General features: G+C 63.8%; 1 protein-coding gene across 4 annotated transcripts in view; it reads left to right on the top strand.

The window, feature by feature from the left end:
• Nucleotides 1-282: 282 nt before the first annotated feature.
• The window catches only part of SRC (SRC proto-oncogene, non-receptor tyrosine kinase), a 45,274-nt gene continuing 26,994 nt past the window's right edge, over nucleotides 283-18,562 (top strand). Inside the window, exons 1-2 of one of the 4 annotated variants that reach the window (XM_070051855.2) lie at nucleotides 283-664; nucleotides 10,801-10,912. The gene's annotated coding sequence lies outside the window, so the exon portion shown is untranslated. The remainder of the gene's footprint in view (nucleotides 665-10,800; nucleotides 10,913-18,562) is intronic. The other 3 variants (XM_070051854.2, XM_051845064.3, XM_051845067.3) reach the window with 3 other exon arrangements.

Below are 18,562 nucleotides of genomic sequence, written 5' to 3'. Positions count from 1 at the left end.
GGCTTTGCCTCTGCTTCCCCTCTCAGAGGAACGCAGTGGACCTGCAAAAGTGGACGCCGCTCCTCCCGGCACTGTCCCTCCCGCCCCAGCACCCTCTTGGCAGGTCAAGGCAGGGTTCTTGCCAGTGCCTCAGTGTTCTCATCTGTGCAATGGGGTAACCATCGGTCACCAGGGTGCACTGAGCCACTCAGCTGGGTGCCGGGCGAGCTGCGAGCGCAGCGTCAGTGCAGACATTGCCAACAGCCGGAGAGGCGGATCGGGGCCACCGGAGGGCCGGGGTGCGGGGGCTGCGGGAGGGGGCGCTCTCAGGGCGGGGCGGGGCTTGTGGCCCGGGCCCCGCCCCCGCCCGGACCCTGGCCAGGCCGCGCCTGGGTCCCTCCCGGGTCACCAGCGGGGAAGCCATCCCCGCAAGCTTCCTCCTTCCTCCTGCCGGCTCCCGCCGGCCCCTCCTCCCGCTCGCGCGCCCTCCCTCCCCTTCCCCTCCCGGCCGCCGCCGCCTCCTCCCTTTCTCTCTCGGTCGCTCCGGGCCCGGACTCCATTCCGGCCTGGGAGCCGGCGCGGCCAGGCCGCCGTCAGCCCGCCCGCTCGCTCCGGCCCCGCGGTCCGCCCTCGCACGTCCGTCCGTCCGTCCGCCCGCGCGCCCGCGCGCCCGCCCGCGGCCCAGGTGAGCGCACCCGCCCTCCGCAGGCCCGGTCCGGCGGCGTGGCGGGGGAGCCCCCCTCGAGACCCCTCCCCCGGTGTCCGATCTCCCGCCCGGGGCCCCTGTGCCTCCCCCCAGGTCCGCACCCCCAGCCGAGCCGCGGCCCCCGAGAGCTGGGCGGACGCGCGAGGCCGTGCCCAGCGCGGCCTTTTGTTGCGATGCGGCGCGGGGAGGGGGCCGGGCGGGGGTGCCGGGGTCCTGTCTGCGCGGGGACCCGGGGGGCTCCATTCTCCCTGTGGATCCCCGAGACGCGGGCGAGCCGGGCCGGCCCCGGGGCCAGGTCTAGGCCACATCTGAAATCAGCGCGTCGGCGTCCCTCTGGCCCCCGCTGGCCGGCCTGGCTCCCAGCGCCCCGGTGGGAGATGGGGGCCGGCAGAGCCAGCCGGGGGCTGTGGTCTGGGCCATCGGGACCCCGCTGCCCTTTTGGGGCCTCAGGTAGGCCCTGGTGCTGCTGGCCTGGAGGGGACTGGGCCAGACAGCGCTGGATGCCCCCAGCCTCACCCCTGAGCAGGCCCAGTCTCTGTGGGCTTTGAAGTTGACAAAAGTTTTGGGGTTTCGCCACCCGGCCTGTTCCAGTGGGCTGCCTGGGCAGGGGCTGGGGGTGGGTGTGAGTGCCCATGGGGGCCACTGTTTGCTCTTCTGTGTGTTCTCCCCCAGCTGCCAGCCCTCTCTGAGCTGGGGCCCTCATCAGTGGCAGGTGGGTCTGGCTGGGGCTGCCCAGCCTGGGGGGAGATTGGGGTGAATAGAAGGGGCTCACCTGTGTGGCCTGGGCAGGGTTTCCGGTGCCTCACTGGGTTCTGCACCTTGGGGAGCGTGGGCCCTGGGCCCCCAGGGGCCCCTGGGCTGAGGCCAGGCCCTGCCTGCCTGTGACTGAGAGGGGACTTGGTTTTAAGGCTGGGAGGGTGGGCTGTTGCCCAAGGCTGGGGTCCAGACACCTAGCCTTGACTCGCTGGGTGAGCCTGGCCAAGGGGCTGACCCTTGATCCCTGCGTGGGCAGCGGGTTCCTAGGGTGGCCGGCCTGTGCGCTTCTGCATCCAGGGCTTGGCGCACAGTAGGTGCTCGGTGAACTTGGAGTTGGGCTGCTGACCCGAGCGGGCTCCTGGCTTCAGAAGAGCATGGACCGGGGCCCAGAAAGGCTCCTCCTGACCCCTAGAGAGAGCAGCAGCCCCGTGCCGCCCTGCCACCCAGCAGCTGCGTGACCCCAGGCAACCCACGGCTCCCTCTGGCCTCAGTCTTAGCAAATGGAAAATGGGCTGATGCGTGAACGCCTCTCGTTGATCCTCAGTGTGCCGACGGGGAAACTGAGGCTCAGAGGGGGGACGTGACTTGGTCAGGGCCACACCATTGGCAGTTGCCCTTGAACCTCTCCAGCCGCTGCCCCGTGTGGGGCCAGGCACGCGACAGTGGCAGAAGAGACGCCGCTGCCGAGCCCTGGGCTGGGAGCCACGAGGCCCTTCTGGTGATGTGGTCTTTCCACAGCGTGTCGCCTCCCTCAGCTGACTGCCTGCCCCGTCTGCCAGGAGCACCCTCTCTCCTCTGAGCGGCTTATCTGCTCCTGGGCTTGGGCCCATCCTCCCGGGAAGCGAGGCCCCAGCCCGCTCTTGCCTGTCCCGCTGCCCTGCGTGGAGCCCGAGTTTTCCCCAGGGCTCAGCTTGGCTCCTGCTCGGGCTCCTTCCCTGACTGTGACCTGGGGGATCTCCCTGGTTCTCACTGACCGCGTGTCCCCAGACCTGCCTAGTGCAAGTTCTGGCACCCCGTATTGAGCACCTACTGTGTACTAGGAGCTCTGAACCCAGGCTGAGCAGGACTGTGTTGGGGTTGACAGTGGGAGTGGTGGGAGGCACTGGAAGGCTTCCAGGAGGTGGTGTGCCTGAGCTGAGCAGGGAGCAGGGGTTCCCCGACAAAGAAGGAAGAGGGCGCCCCCCCACCCCGCCTCCTGCTCACACACTTCTCAGGGACCTTGGGGCCGTGGGCGTGGCCAGCCTGGTGGGGGAGTTATGACCAGGTCCTTGGCCTTCCAGAAACTTGAATCTGGAAGGTGAACCAAGTTGCAAACAAGTTGCCAGATAAATTAATATATAATCGGAGATTGTGATAAGGCCTGGAGAGAGAGGCCTGGCGTACAAAGGAGTCTTGAGAAAAGCATGTAGGAGTTGGCCAGGCGTGAAGCCAGGGTAAGGGCTTGCCAGGCAGCGGAAGTGCATGTGCAAAGGCCCTGGGGTGGGGGAGGGTGTGCTGTTGTGGGCACAGAGAGGAGGTGAGCAGGTAAGAGGTGAGACCAGGAGGTGTGGCCTGTAGGACTGGCGTGCGGGTCTGAGCCTTCAGGTGGAGGTTGGCCATCCCATGCCAGACGGTACAGAACTGACCAGGGCACCTGACGGAAGTAGGTCTCCTACGGCACCGACTCGGGTCTTGCGAGGAAGAGGCAGGTGTGGCTGGGCTTTCGACGGCAGCGTCGGAGTTCGCCAGCAGGAAGGCCGCCGTCGTGAGGGCCAGGGCTTTGGGAACTGGTGATGAGGGTGGCTGGAAGCTGAGAGCCAGGTGGGGAGCAGCGAGGGGTCAGCCAGAGGTGGAGGCCAAAGGTACGGCAGAGGCTCGTGGGTCCCACAGGCCTGGCTCAGCTTCCGACTGTCCGTGCTCTCTGTCTGTCTTACCGGTTGCAACTTTCTGAGAGTTAGTTTCATTGAAAAATCAAACAATGAATATCTCCCGGGTTAGGGGTGGAGGAGGGCTGTGTGCCCAGTGCCTGGCACCTGGGGGTTCTCAGGGGGGCGCGCCTTGCCCTGTGATGCCTCGGGGAGGCTGGCAGGTGTCTGTGGGGCCCGCCTCGCTGCCGTCCGGGTCTTAAGTGGATGAGCCCACGAGTCTGAAGGTGCTGATATGGGCAGGGTTGACCCTGGAGTGGATGTTGGCAGCTAAGGGCACTGGTGTGCTGGGTGGCCCTGAGCCCCGTTCCGCCCTCTCTGTGCCATCTCTGGGTACCAGGAGGCTGCAGTGGGGAGCGAGCCAGGGGTCTTGTCCTGCTCTGCTTCTTGAAAGCCTGCTGTAAGTGAGGTTGGTTCCACTTTCCAGCTGTAAATACGAACACCCAGAGAGGAGGAGCCACTGGCCCGGTCTCTCCCAGCTGCCAAGTGGCTGTGCAGGGCCTTTGCACTGCCGGCGGCCCCTGTCCCCGCAGGCCTGTCGCCACGGCTGCCTCACTGCTGCCTCTTGGTGGCCCCTGCCTGCCCCTCTGTCTCCCTCGGGGCTGCCTTTGCTTCCTCTCCATGGCCTCAGCCCCTGTCTCCATGGGAAACTGCCCTGGCTTCCCTGAGCTCTGCGGGGGCGGGGTGCGTCCTCCGGAGGCCTCAGTTTCCTCCTCTGCGAAATGGGACAGTGACTCATGGTTCCCAGGGTGGCCCAAGGGGACAGAAATAAAGCGCTTTGCTCCCGTCAGGTGCTTTGTCACTAGGGGTGGGGAGAGCTCAGCAGGGCAGCCGCTCCCGGACCTGGGACTGACGCTCTGGAGCTGTCACTGGCCGGGTGGCTCCCTGGCCAGGCCGAGGAGACAGTGGCTTGAGGCTGCAGCGCGGGCTGTCGCCTGGTGGCTGGCTCTGTGTGGCTGGGGAAGGAGATGGAGTAGAGATGGGATGGCCCATGTGCAGGGTGCCATCTCCAGTGGGGTGGCCCCCACAGGTCGCCCTGTGCACCCCGCCTCGTGAGGATGCAGACTGCTCCTGTACTCCCCCAGTCACTCAGGAGAGATGGTGTCTGTTTCCTTCCTTCTCTGCCCTCTCTAGGGCTCAGACCCGCACAGACTGGGGATGGCCTGGGCCTCAAATACCCCAGGCCTGGGGCCCTGTGTTGAGAAACACTGTGAGGCCCAGCCTTGACCTCCAGGGCCAGGATGCGGGGATAGATTAGTAATGTCTGCCGCGGGCCAAGCATGAGGAAGTGCCGCGTGTGTGCGTGAGCTGGCGTTCCTCATCCATTCTGACCTTCTTTTCTCACGGGTGGGGGAAATGAGGCCAGAGAGGCCAGTGTACCTCACCGAGGCTGGGAGAGAAGCGCAGACCTCTGTGTGTTGGCCTGGGTGCCCCACCCCTGGTCAGCCTGCGCGTTTCGGGGCTCAGTCCAGGCTGGGGACTTGGGGTGGGGTCCCAGGGTGGGCAGCCAGACCTCTGTCTCCCTGCCCCTCGCCTCCTGACCGTGGTCCCCTCTTCCTTCCTCCCCCAAGCCCTCCACGAATCTCCAGGAGAAAGAGGCGCAAGAAGGGAGAAGTCGGATAATGTTGTCCGGCCCCTCCTGCTCTGCCCCGGTCTCCTGGGCTTTTCCGTGGGTCCCACGGGGACAGGGTGGCGGGTGGGAGGCAGTGGACCTGCTGGGCTGTGGGGCCCGCAGAATCTGGGTGCTGGGGTTGTCGGTCAGGGTGTGCCGGGAAGCCTGGGCGCCGTGGGGCTCTGGCTGGCTTCTCCCGTGGCTGTGTCCCTAGGGCCTTGGCTCCTGTGTGACGGTCATAGCCTCAAACGGTGTCCTCCCGAGCTGGGTCACGGTCGTGTCGCCTGGCCTCCCCCGACGATGGGCAGAGGTTCACTCCCACTGCACAGAAGAGCAGCTGAGGCGAGGCAGAGTGAGATGTGAGGCCGACTTCTGGCTTGGGGGTGACTCCTGCCGGGTGTGTGCCCAGCCTTGAGTGATGTCTTTCCCAGGTGGAGGGCAGTGCAGGGCTGGGGACACAGACCCTGGCTCTGGGCTTGAGCTCTGGCTGATGGAAGCCCATGACACTTGGACTGCTGGGGTCCTGGGAAGGGTAGGAAAAGGGAGTGAGAGGAGCAAGACCTTTGAAACCTGATGGTTCTGGGTTCAAATCCTGCCTGGCCCCTTGATTGCTGGAAAAACACTGTTCTGAGCCTCAGTCTCCCCATCTGTGAAACGGGGACAACAGTGGCAGTACCAGCTTTGAGAGATGTGCTCAGTGCTTGGGGAGTGCTGGGTGTTTATGAGAGCCTGTGGTGGGCCAGGTAATCCCCTGATGAGACAGGAATTCTGGGCCTAGGGGCCCATCGATCTGGGAATCCCCAGGGCAAGAGCTGGCGCCTTGGTCTGTGGCCAGCTTGTTCTCTGGGACAAGGAGCGGGGGAGGGTTAACCAGGGACAGAGCAGCTTGGTGGCTGGGTCCATCGGGAGCCCCCAGCTGCATCCAGTGTCCCGAGCCCGGCTTCCTGGAACCCCGTGTCAACGTGGCTGGATTCTCGGGCACTTTGCGTCCTGGCCTGCTTGGCCTGGGGGCAGGCCCTTGGGTCTGGGGGCAGGCAGTTGACTCCGAGAGGGTACGGACGGGTGGGGCCCAGGCTCCACAGCAGGTGGAGGTGCTGTCAGTCTGGGCCTCCCTCTCCCTCCGCCCCTTCGTGGTCATCTCTCACATCGCCCTGTCCCTTGGGTCACTCTGTTGCCTCCGTGAACCCTTGGTTCTCTCCCTGCATGCCCTGGGGAGTGCGTCTGCACACCTTTGCTGCTGCAGGGCCTGGTGCCTAGTGCGCCCTCCACTCAAAACTCTTCTAGGGCTCAGACACCCTGGCTCTCACTGCCCTCCCATGCGTCCACACCGCCCTCCTCCTCTGCCCCCTGCGCCCACACCGCCCGCCTCCTCTGCCCCCTGCGCCCACACCGCCTTCCTCCTCTGCCCCCTGCGTCCATACCGCCCTCTTCCTCTGCCCCCTGCGTCCACACCGCCCTCCTCCTCTGCCCCCTGCGTCCACACCGCCCTCCTCCTCTGCCCCCTGCGTCCACACCGCCCTCCTCCTCTGCCCCCTGCGCCCACACCGCCTTCCTCCTCTGCCCCCTGCGTCCACACCGCCCTCCTCCTCTGCCCCCTGCGCCCACACCGCCTTCCTCCTCTGCCCCCTGCGTCCACACCGCCTTCCTCCTCTGCCCCCTGCGTCCACACCGCCTTCCTCCTCTGCCCCCTGCGTCCACACCGCCTTCCTCCTCTGCCCCCTGCGCCCACACCGTCTTCCTCCTCTGCCCCCTGCGCCCACACTGCCCTCCTCCTCTGCCCCCTGCACCCACACCTCCTTCCTCCTCTGCCCCCTGCGCCCACACCGTCTTCCTCCTCTGTCCCCTGCGCCCACACCGCCTTCCTCCTCTGCCCCCTGCGCCCACACCGCCCTCCTCCTCTGCCCCCTGTGCCCACACCGCCCGCCTCCTCTGCCCCCTGCGCCCACACCACCCTCCTCCTCTGCCCCCTGCATCCACACCGCCCTCCTCCTCTGCACCCCATTTTCCCCTTCTTTGCCTCGCCCCAACCCCGGCTTCGACTCATTCTGCCTTGGACAGGAAGTCTTGAAATTCTTTTTGCTGCCAAGGCACATGTGGTGGTCGTCCCTCCCCGGGTTGGCACTTTACAGTTTACACCTGGAGGAGCCGGGGCTGCCCTAACGGCCTTCATGTGCCAATGGGGGGATTGGTCTCAAGCCAGGCCCCCACCCCGTCCTCTGTCTGCAGTCTCCCCAGGCAGGAGCCCCTTGGGCAAGAGCGTGGCCGCTTCCTTTCCGGAGCTGGAGGAGAGCGGCGACACCCCCTCCTCCCCATAGGTCCCAGCAGGGCCCCACTGGGCTGCCTTCAGCAGGTGGCCGGGGCCTTGCTGGGTGCCAGGCCTGCGGCTGGCTCATGCTCCCAGCAGCCCTGGCCTGGGCCGCTCCCGCCCACTCCACCCAAGGAAGCTCCGAGAAGCACGGGCGCTGGCCTGAGGTCCTCCCATGCCTGGATTTGAACCAGGGCTTCCTGGGCATTGCAGGCCTGGCCTGCCTCCTCCAGCCTGAGTCCTCCTCTGCCTTGGTTTCCCCCTCTGAGAAATGGACCCGATGGTGGTGCCCCTGTCATGGGCTTGTTCTGAGGCTCTGCAGTGCCAGCATACAGTTAGTGCTCAATAAGTGTTAGCTATTATTTTATTTTACTTTAATTTATTTTTTAAAGATTTACTTATTTGAAAGTCAGAGTTACACAGAGAGAGGAGATACAGAGAGAGAGAGAGGTCTTCCATCCACTGGTTCACTCCCCAATTAGCCGCAATAGCCAGAGCTGCATGATGCGAAGCCAGGAGCCAGGAGCTGCTTCTGGGTCTCCCACGTGGGTGCAGGAATTCTGGGCCTAGGGGCCCATCGATCTGGGAACTTGGGCCATCCTCCACTGCTTTCCCAGGCCACAGCAGAGAGCTGGATCTGAAGTGGAGCAGCCGGGTCTCGAACCCGGTGCCCATATGGGATGCCGACGCTTCAGGCCAGTGCATTAGCCCACTGTGCCACAGCACCGGCCCCTTAGCTATTATTTTATTATAGTTTCTGCCGACTGGGGGAGGAGGGGATGACAACCCCATTCTCCAGATGAGAAGACAGAGGTTCAGAGTCAGGAAATAGTGCCCACCACGGGGGGCTGTCCATCCCTCTTCCCTGAGGCTTAGAACCCAGGAAGGGCCTCATCCGAGGTCCCAGCTTTCTTGCTTTGGACAGGGTTGAGGCCCCCTCGTCCGCTCCCTTGCCCGGGTCTTGGGCAGATGGTTTCCCCGTGCTGAGCCTCAGTTTCCTTTCTGGATGTGCCCGCCTGGGTGGGGTCATGTGGAGGCCGCACAGAACGTTCAGCGCAAGGCCCGGCCCAGAGGCAGTGCTCGGCCACCAGCTGCGAGGAGCGAGGTCCCCTTCGAGGACCGTCCGTCCGTCCGTCTCAGCGTGGATCTGTGATCCTGAGGGGGAGACGCGTCCATCGCATCCCCCACAGCGGCTCCCAGAGCCCAGCAGCCACGCTGAGGGGGTGGGGCGGGGGCTGCCGAGGGCAGGTGGGGGCTGTGTCCTGTGTTCTGCAGGCCCCCCGAGCCTGGCCTGGGGGGGAGGCTGGACCTGGCCCCGCAGGCCTCCTGGGCACCCTGAGCCCACACCTGGGCTACTCGGTGCCTCTGCTGTGTGCCCTGGGCCCACGGCTTCGGCTTTGGAGCCCTGGTTCCCTGGTCTGGTCTGTTCTTTTGGGGAGACTTGACCAGGTCCTGTGCCAGGCCTAGGGGAGGTGCCGAGGTCGGGAAGGGGGCGGCCTACAGGCAGAGGCCCCTGTAATGGAGACCTGGAGGGGGAACAGGTAGGGGGTGCGCTCTGTAGCTGGGGGGTAACCGCTGGGGTTTGACCACCCCTGATGGAGGGTGCAGGGGCTGATCCCCGAGTGCGGTGGTCTGGCCCCTTGCCCGCCCCACCCCCACCCCGCCAGGTGTTCCCGAAGGCCCCGGAACCAGACGAGCCACAATTCTATTTGGGGACGATTCTGCTGTTCCCATTTCTCTCCTGTGCCCTAGTTTTAGAAACGATGTGGGTTTGGTTACCAGTTGGCCATTTGTAGAGAGCTCCCCCTCCACCCACTCGGCGCTCCCTTAGATCTGTGGGCATCGTGGGCAAAGCAGGACATGGCCCGCCACTGGGAACTGCTCCCAGGCATCGCCTTGGGGTTCTCTGGGCAGGGAATTGGCAGCTGGATTCTCGATGTTCCACTCGTAATGTCTGGGCCTTCTGATGGGTGCTGGGGACTCCAGGGGTGCATTCTGGGAGCAGCTGATACTCTGGGGGAGCCAGGTACAGCCCTGGCATTGCCCTGCCGTGGGCTGGGTTCTGTGTAAACCATGACAGCCCAGCACAATGCCAGGAGGGCTTCCTGGAGGTGATACTGGCCTGTGGGTCTTAAAGGCTGAGCAGGAGCTCATGAGAAGAAAGGAAGGATGAAGGCATGCCAGGAAGAGGGAAGGCATGTGCAAAGGCCTGGAGATGTATGAGCGCACATGTGTGTCCATGTGTGCACCTGCTGGGAGCCTGGGGTCACGCATGTCGTTAGAAGGTGGCTCGGATGATCTGCCAGTGCCTTCAGCCTCACCTGGAACCCAGCTTTGGGCTGGGGCCCATGGGAGCAGGACAGCTTCAGGGTGGCCTCCTGCTGAGGTATGGAGAGGGCAGCACCCTGGGCTCGCTGTCTAGGGGCTTGGAGGGAGTGGGTCAGGGAGACCTTCCTGGAGGCAGAGGATCAGTGACTCACCTGGGAGGGTGGGAGGGGTCTCTGGGGTGAGGCCTCACAGGGGCTGTGGGGTCTGACCTGGGGGGCTGGCTGTGCCATCAGGGAGGGTCCCCAGGGCCCTTGGGCAATGAGGAGGCCCTGGGAGAGACTGATGGGTCCAGCGTCGTGGGCAGTGCCTGGCCCAGGTGGGGATAGCCCGTGAGACAGTCCTGTGGCCTTGGAGAGAAGGGGTTGCTGGCCAGGTGAGTGGCCAGGCCTGGCGTGGACGGGGCAGCTACGGCATGAAGGGTGGGGGCCTTTGCCTGTCGCCCGCCCGCCTGCCCGCCTGCCCGCCTGCCCGCACCCGCCTTCCTTGCAGCCGCCGCCTGGCAGGAAGTGGCCGAGGCGTGTTGCGGCCTGACGGGTGCATTCCAGGCCCCCTCCTCGCCATCCCATTGCTGGGTGAGCCTGCTCCCGGGATGCAGAGCCCCTGTGGAGACCCCGCCCCCCTCCTGGTATCAGGGCTCTGTCCTCCAGGCACAGGGAGTTGAAAGTTCCACCATCTTGGGGCCGGAGGGGCCTGGGGGTGAATCCGCTTTGTATTCCTGCTTTGCAAGGCCAGGAGTCCCCCTAGAGCCCTCCTCTAGAGCCAGGAAGCTGGGCTCTGCCTCCGGAGCTGTGGCCCCAGCTGGCCGGGGTGCTGGGGCCTGGGGGGGCTGCGGAGGGGTGGTTTCCGGGCTGCCCGGGCTGTCAGCTTGGAGGACAAAGCCCCTTTGTGGTGGGACAGCAGGAGCCGGGAGCCCTAGGGCAGGGGGGAGCAGACCCAGCCCCTCCTCTTCTCTCAGTTCCCCCCCGGGGAGCGAAAGTGGGGCTGCGCCTGCTGCAGCTGCCCTGGCTGCTGGGCTCAGCTGGGGGGTCGTGGGAGGCCCGGCATCCTGGCCAGTCCCAGGCACTTGGTGGGTGCCCTGCCCATTCACATGGTCACTCATTCATTCCTCCGGCAGTGCCCAAGGGCCCCTGCCTTTGACATTGTCCCTTCTGACCGAGGGTCCCCAGGTGTCCCAGCCGGTCACTGACTGGTTACCTTTTTATTTGCTTAGTCCCTGCCTTGTATTGGAAAGACAGAATTGAAGAGAGATCTTCCATCCACTGGTTCCCTTCCCAAGTGCCAGGCTGAAGCCAGGAGCCCGGAACTCCACCCAGGTCCCCCATGTGAGTAGCAGGGGCCCAAGTACTTGAATCATCCTCTGCTGCCTAGGGGGTCCTATGGACTCCCCCCCACCCCAGTTCCAGTCAACAGCCCTGAAGTGTGCCTGAGATCTCCCTGTTGTCCTAGGGAGACAGTGGCTGCTCAGTGTGACCTGGGGTGAGGTCAGGGGGCCTGGACTCCAACTTGCCACGTGTTTGGGCCTCAGTTTGCCTTGCTATGAAATGGGTGCAGTCATGGTCCTTACCAGATAGAGATAGTGAGCATCAAGGGCCGCCGGTGCCCGGCACATGCCGTCATACTGGCGGGAATCAGGGCGTGTGTGCGAGCCTGGGCTCTGGCCATGTGCACCGGTGGGGGTGGCCCAGTGGTCTCTACCAGATAACCCGGCACTGCAGGTTTGAGGCTCCCAGAATCCAGGACCAGCGTCCCTTTCTGCATGAGGAAACTGAGTCAGGCAGGGCACCTGGGTCCACACAGGGCAGCCCAGCACCTGGAGACAGGTCAGTGTTTCTGTCCCAGCCCGGGCTCAGCTCCCGTGGCCTCAGCCCTGCCTCTAGGAAGTCCGGGTTCAGGACCAGTCCTGGTGGGCGGGGTCCTGTACACTGCAGTGCGGGCCAGAGGCCACTCTGGAGCAGGCAGGCTGGAGGTGGGCCCCGCCGTCCACTTGCTGGGCACTTGCCTGCTCGGTCTGCAGATCTGCTTCTGGGAGCACCCCCAGTCTCCCGGATGGAGCCAGCCCCAGCCTGCTGCCGCCCCACCCTGGCTGCACTGGCAGAGCCGGTTTCAGGCCTGCCGGCCCCATAAACGCGGGACCAGACACGCCCGGCCAACCTGGCCCATGGACGGCCCCCAACCCCCTCAACCAACATTCCCGGCCCTGAGGTCTGGGTCAGGCCCATGCTGGGCGCCACTTGGGGCTTAGCATGGTCTCAGAGTGCCCCCTGCCCTGTGTGAGTCAGCAGTGGTCAGAGGCAAGTGCAGGAGAGCACAGTGGGCAGGGCGTGGGCCGTGGGCGGTGGGCTAGGCAGACCTGGGGCTGGTGCCGGCTGCCTCTCCATCTTGTGGGGCCCTGGGGCTGAGCCGATCTCTCCTGTGGGTCCGTCCGTCTGTCATCCTTCCAGTGTTTACTGACCCTATACTGTGTGCCAAGCAGTGTTCTAAAGGCTGGACATACGGCCAGTAGCCGCTCAGACACAAACCCCTGCGTTCATCAGGCTCACGACTCCTGGGAGAGACGAGAACAAGACAGCAGGGGGAAGCCTATGAGGAGGAGATAAGCCCCCCGGCAGGGTCGTGGGGATGACATGGAGTTAGGCTGGGGGCCAGGGAAGACCTGTCATGTCACAGAAGCCCACGTGGACAGTGGGGAGGCGGGAGTCACGTCACTTCCTGGGAGGGGAGCGTCTGGGTTGGGAACAACCTGTGCAAAGGCTCTGAGGCAGGGGAGAACAGAGGGAGAGGAGGGCGGCGAGTGAGAGGCTGGACCGGGAGCTTCCGGACCCTTCTGGAATGAAATGTGGGGTGAGGTGGAGCCGCAGGAGGGGTCTGGGCTGTCGGGGGGCGGGGGGTTCAGGTAAGCTGCCCAGCCGCAGGCCCGGCACACAGTAGGTCTTCAGCAAATAGCGGCCGCGGTGAGGCTTTGATGGTAGCAAACGCTTCGCGCACCCTTGCTGGGGTCTGGGCCCTGTTCTGAACCCACGAGCATGATCCATTTCACCCTCAGAACGGTTCTTTGTGTTCATCCTGTTTCATAGGGGAGGGGTCAGTGTCACAGACAGGTGGAGGAAGGGCTGGAGCTAGTTTTTAAATTTTTTTCTTTATTTAATTTGAGAGGCAGAGAGTAAGCTCCCGTGTACTGGTTCACTCCCTAAATGCCAGCAGCGGTCCTGGGGCAGAACCCAGGAGCCAGGAACCAGGTCCCTCACACGGATGGCGGAGACCCAGCCACCTGGGCTGTCGCGTCTGCCTCCCAGGCTGTGCCTTAGCAGGAAGCTGGGGTCAGGAGCCAGCTACTCCGATGTGGCTTGTGGGCAACCTGCTTGGCACCTTAACTGCTAGGCCAGATGCCTGTCCCCAGAGCCTGCTTTTTTTTTTTTTTTTTTTTTTTTTTTTTTTTTTTTGACAGGCAGAGTGGATAGTGAGAGAGACAGAGAGAAAGGTCTTCCTTTTTGCCGTTGGGTCACCCTCCAATGGCCGCCATGGCTGGCGCGTTGCGGCCAGTGCACCATGCTAATCTGAAGGCAGGAGCCAGGTGCTTCTCCTGGTTCCCATGGGGTGCAGGGCCCAAGCACTTGGGCCATCCTCCACTGCACTCCCTGGCCACAGCAGAGAGCTGGCCTGGAAGAGGGGCAACCGGGACAGAATCCGGCGCCCCAACTGGGACTAGAACCCGGTGTGCCGGCGCCGCAGGCGGAGGATTAGCCTAGTGAGCCTCAGCGCTGGCCCCCAGAGCCTGCTTTTGAACACAGTCTGTGCAGCCCTCAGTCCCTGGGGTGGTGGGAGCTCCGGAGCCCAGAACAGCAGGTGCCACTCTGAGCCTGGCGGGGTCTGCCCTGAGGGAGGTGCTGGGGCTCGTGGGGGGCATTGCAGAGGCATGGAGGTACAGGGAGGAGGGGACAGGGTCGTGACCGTCTTGCTGGCCACTGTCCCTCGGATTGGCTAGAGAGACCTGTTTTATGGATAAAGGGTTGTCCCACAGTGTGGTGGGGGAGGCCCTCTGTGGGCTTTGGCTGGGGGTGGGGTGGGCTTTAAGTCTGGCCCTTCGGCACTCCTGCGTACCAGTGTCCCCGGAGGGAGAGGCTGCCTGGGTGTGGGCGGGCAGGAGGGGGCACTGTGTGTTCCCAGAGCCGGGAAGCAGCCCGAGCTGCTGGCAGGGAACAGCCGGCGCCGTGGGCAGGGGCCGCCTGGCAGCTGCACCCCCAGGCCCATCAGCTGTCAGCCTGTGGAGCTCGGGGAGAGAGCAGAGCTTGGTGTCTCAGACCCGAGGCTGGGCCTGCCGAGGGCCCCCGGGCACGCGAGGCATGGCCGGTGATTCTGCACAAGGTTTTCTGTGGCCCCTCCTCCCTGAGTCCTGAGCCCTGAGCCCTGAGCCCTGCCCGGGGCTGTGGGTCCCTCGGGGCCAGCATCTCCTCCTCTGACTCCTCAGCCCAGCGCTGTCTGTCTGTCTTGGTCCCCAGAGAATCTTCTCTTAATTTTTAAGTTTTTAGAAATTGGAGTGGCCGAGAGGTAGAGATAGACAGGGAGAGATGGCTCCTCCACGGGTTCACTCCCAGAATGCCCGTAAGAGCAGGGGCCAGGTCATCTGAGCCGTCACCTGCTGCCCGCCAGGGTTTGCATGATCGGGGGGCGGGAGGCAGGAGCCAGGCAAAGACCCAGCAGTGTGCGATGCTGGCATCTTAGCTGGCATCCGACCACTAGGCTGAACGCCTGCACCTTTACAAACGTGAGAGGAGAGGGAGCGAGGGGCACAGAGGAGAGCCTTACCTTCAGCCCGGCCCTCCGCCCACACCGCATGCCAGGGTGGCCCCCCCCACCTGGGGCGGCCTCTCCTCTGTTGGAGCTGGAGCCTCCTGGCCATGCGGGCCGCCCTGCCCAGCCCACCGAGAGGGTGCCGCGCAGTGAACCCGGCCGGGGCTGGGTGTGCCGGGCCGGGCGAGAGCAGACAGTGCGGCTGCCCAGTGCTGCCGCCTCCCTGGCCCCGGCTGCTCCCAGCAGCCACCTTCTCAGTGACCTGGGCCCTGGACAGGGCCTGGGAGGAGGGAGTATGGGGAGGTGGAGCCCCCACGCCCTGCGTTTGCCTTTCCCCTGCTTAGCTGCTGATGACCCTGAGGCCACGGGACTCCAGCTCCCTTAGAGGCTTCCTTGCCTTTCTCTAAACGGCCTGCCTGCAGGCCCGTCTGCCTGGACCATGCCCCCACCCTCTTTCCACAAACTGCCCAATGTCCCCTCCTCCGGGAAGCCCACCATAGTTTAGATGTCTCTTCCTGGCCTCCCAGACCTGAACTGAGGAGTCCATGCCTCTTGGGTCTCCCCTGGGCCTCTGTGCCTGGGCTGGGGGCCAGCAGTGGCCTAGGCAAGCCACACCCCCCACTCCATGCCCCCAGGTGCAGTGGAGAGGGGCTGGCCTCGCTGTCACTCAGGTCTGGGTTGGTGTCCGAGCTGCCCGTTTGTGTACTGGGGCAGCCGCCTGCCCCCTGTGCTCTCAGGGTGGCCACAGTGGGCTCCAGGACCGTGGGCAGCAGATGGGAGGGGGTGAGTGGGAGTGTGGGTCTCCCCACCCTGTTGGCACAGCCCCCTCCATCCCCAGGGCACTAGAGCAGCCTGTGGCTGGGTTCTGATGAGGGGGCTGAGCTGGCCTTGGGCCTTTCCTGACCGCCCAGGGGGCAGTGGCCTGGAGGGAGGGCCTCAGTGGGGGTGGGGCTGAGAGCCAGCAACCATAAAATGGAGTAATAAGGGTGACGCAGAGAAGGTGCTAAGTCCCAGGTAGCTATGGCAACGTCCTCTTTCTCATTCCCTATCTACCTTCCCAAACCAGGGAGTTGAGAAGTCCTCCCCTGAGCAGTGACTCTGCAGACCCCTGCCCTGCCGAGAAGCAGGGCTGTGGCGAGGAGCGCAGGATGGCAACTGGGGACCCAGCCCCGTTGGAGGCGATGGCATCACAGCCTCCGCTCAGAGGCTGGGCGCCGGAAGCCTGGGTCTGCTGCACCCTGTCCCCGTGGCCCCGAGTGGCCTTGGGCCAGCCGCTCTGCCCTGCTGAGCCTCCCACGCGAGGTCTTCCTGGGAGTGCAATTGGGACGACAGGAGGGGGCTGGTGGTAGCCTGGGCCTCGGCAGGGCCTCTGCTGCCCTGGACGGTGGCCCAGGCTCCTGACTCGGCTTCTCTGCGTCTCTCTCTGGCCTTCCTCCCTGTGTCAGGGTCCTGCTGACACTGGCAGGGCGGGGTTGGGGGGAGCTGAGCAACCGCAGAGCAGGTGAGCAAGAGGCCCCACGTGGCAGGCGAGGCCCGAGGGCTGGGCTCTGCTGCCACCTGGGCAATACTGGGCGCCTCCATAGCAGCGAAGGAAGCTTCGGGGCCTGGCCCGTGGGCAGCCGCAGCAACCCCCTCACTCCTGCCTGGCTGTGGAGGTGCCTGCGGGGGGTAGGGGCTCTGTGCCCATGGGCAGGGCCCTACCTCGCCCTCTCCCTGCTCCACCCTCCCCACATTCCAGACAGAGTCCACGCAGCACGGCCACTGTCTCCGCCCCTGGTTGGGCCGCGGTTATCAGGAGACATTGCTGCCTGGGCTGTGAGTCTTGCTGTGGGGCCCCTGCTTTGGGGCTGGGCCCTGGGCTGCGAGGCGACCAGATCATCTAGGTTTGCCTCCTAGTGAGCTGTGTGACCTTAGGAGAGCAGCTAACTGTCTCTGTGCCTCGTCTGACCACCCAGGGATGGGGTGGCAGGGAGGGGTCACCCAGGCGTGTATGTGCAGCCACACAGGAGTCTCGCTCTGTGGGGCCCCCAGCGTGCACAGCACCTGTGTCCCCCTTGTGATGGGGCAGGCAGGAGGGTAGAGCTGAGAGAGGCTATTTTCGGAAGTTGAGAACATGCTGTGTGGCCTTGGGCAGCCCCTCCACCTCTCAGGGGGCCTCCATTTCCCGGTCTGCTCTGTGAGCATGTGGATGTGGGTGGCGCTGTGTCCCGGATGCGGGTGGTGCTGTGTCCCAGCTGCTGGTGGTCCCTGTCACTGTATTTTGTGTAATTCCTGCCTTGCCTGGTGCAGCCATCTGGCTGCCTGGGGCATAGTAGGTGCTCAGCTAACCTTTGTGGAAGAAGCCAGCAAGTGTGCACTGACCCAGTGGCTGCCCAGGGCTTTGTGGCAGGTGAGTCTTTGTCTCCCTGGCTCCTGGCACAGGGTCACCATCCCTGCCCATCCCTGCTTGTGGAAATCCTTGTTGGTGGAACCCTTTTCACACGCTGCCTCTCTCAGGGAGCCTTCCCTGGTTTCTCCCAGCCGGAGAAGATTGCTGGTCCTCTGCACACTTTGTTGGATGCTCTCTGGTGGTCCCTGCCACAGCCCACCTTGGCGTCCATCACACAAATGCATCAGCAGAAACTGGGTGCAGGGGTAGTCCTGTGCCCCCGTTCTCTCACTCGCTCCCCCACAGCTGTGCACACGATGTACGATGACAATAATTTTTTTATTTATTATTTATTTATTTTTTGACAGGCAGAGTGGACAGTGAGAGAGAGAGACAGAGAGAAAGGTCTTCCTTAGCTGTTGGCTCACCCTCCAATGGCCGTTGTGGCCGGCACGCTGTGGCCGGCGCACTGCGCTGATCGAAGGCAGGAGCCAGGTGCTTCTCCTGGTCTCCCATGGGGTGCAGGGCCCAAGCACTTGGGCCATCCTCCACTGCACTCCCTGGCCACAGCAGAGAGCTGGCCAGGAAGAGGAGCAACCGGGACAGAATCTGGCGCCCTGACTGGGACTAGAACCTGGTGTGCCAGCGCCGCAAGGCGGAGGATTAGCCTAGTGAGCCGCGGCGCCGGCCTAATAATTTTTTTAAAAGATTTGTTAATTTATTTGAAAGGCAGAGTTACAGAGAAAACAAGGCAGGGACACACACACACACACACATATACAGAGAGGGAAAGAGAGAGAGAGAGAGAGAGAGAGAGGTCTTCCATCCATTGGTTCACTCCCCAAATGGCTACAACGGCTGGAGCTGGACCTATCCGAAGCCAGGAGCCAGGAGCTACTTTTGGGTTTCCCACGTGGGTGCAGGGGCCCAATCACTTGGACTGTCTCCCATCTGCTGGTCCACTCCCCAAATGGCTGCACAGCCAGGGCTGGGCCAAGCAGAAGCCAGGAGCTCCAGCTGGGTCTCCCAAATGTGCGGCAGGGGCAGGCCCTTGGGCCATCCTCAGCTGCTTTCTCAGGCGCGTTGGCAGGGGGCTGGATGGGAAGTGGAGCGGCCGGGATGCCGGCGTCCTGGGCGGTGTCCTAACTGCTGCACCGCAGCGCCGGCCCCAGGTGTGACTGTCGCCAGCTCTTCTGTGCAGAGCAGGTCCTGAGGGCTTGGAGAGGTGCACTCACTCACCCAGCAATGAGAGGCAGAGCCAGGCCTTGAAACCAGGTGAGCCTGTGCTTTTTTTCTTGAACAGGAGAGAAAAAGGCATTCACACACACACACACACACACACACACACACAGATACACACTCAGACACACACAGATACACACACAGACACACACATACACAGACACACAGATATACACACAGACACATACACAGACACACACACACACACACACACACACACACACACACACACGGCGTGCCCCTCACAGCTAGGGGGCGCTCTGGTCCAGGATGTCAGTGTGCCATCTTTGTGGGTGGCGTCTTTTGGAATAAAAACGCTCTTAATTCTGGTGAAGTGCAGTCTCCACGTTTGCTTCCTTTGTGCCCTGGTGTCGTATCTAAAAAATCATTGTGATCTGGGGTCAGGAATTTACGCCTGTATTTTCTTTGGAGTTTTTCTTTTGTTCTTGCCTTGCCTTGTGGGGTATGAGCTGCCCTGGGTGGGGCAGGGGGGGCATCTCTGCGCAGGGCATGGACTGGCCTCCTTCTGCTGCAGGTGGACAGCCAGTGGCTCCCACGCATGGGTGGAGAGGTG

This window comes from Oryctolagus cuniculus, chromosome 11 (genome assembly GCF_051225735.1).
Source record: "Oryctolagus cuniculus isolate XC-2025 breed Fujian yellow rabbit chromosome 11, ASM5122573v1, whole genome shotgun sequence".
In the NCBI taxonomy this organism is placed as follows: Eukaryota; Metazoa; Chordata; class Mammalia; order Lagomorpha; family Leporidae; genus Oryctolagus; species Oryctolagus cuniculus.
This window is presented reverse-complemented; position numbering and strand designations above follow the sequence as displayed.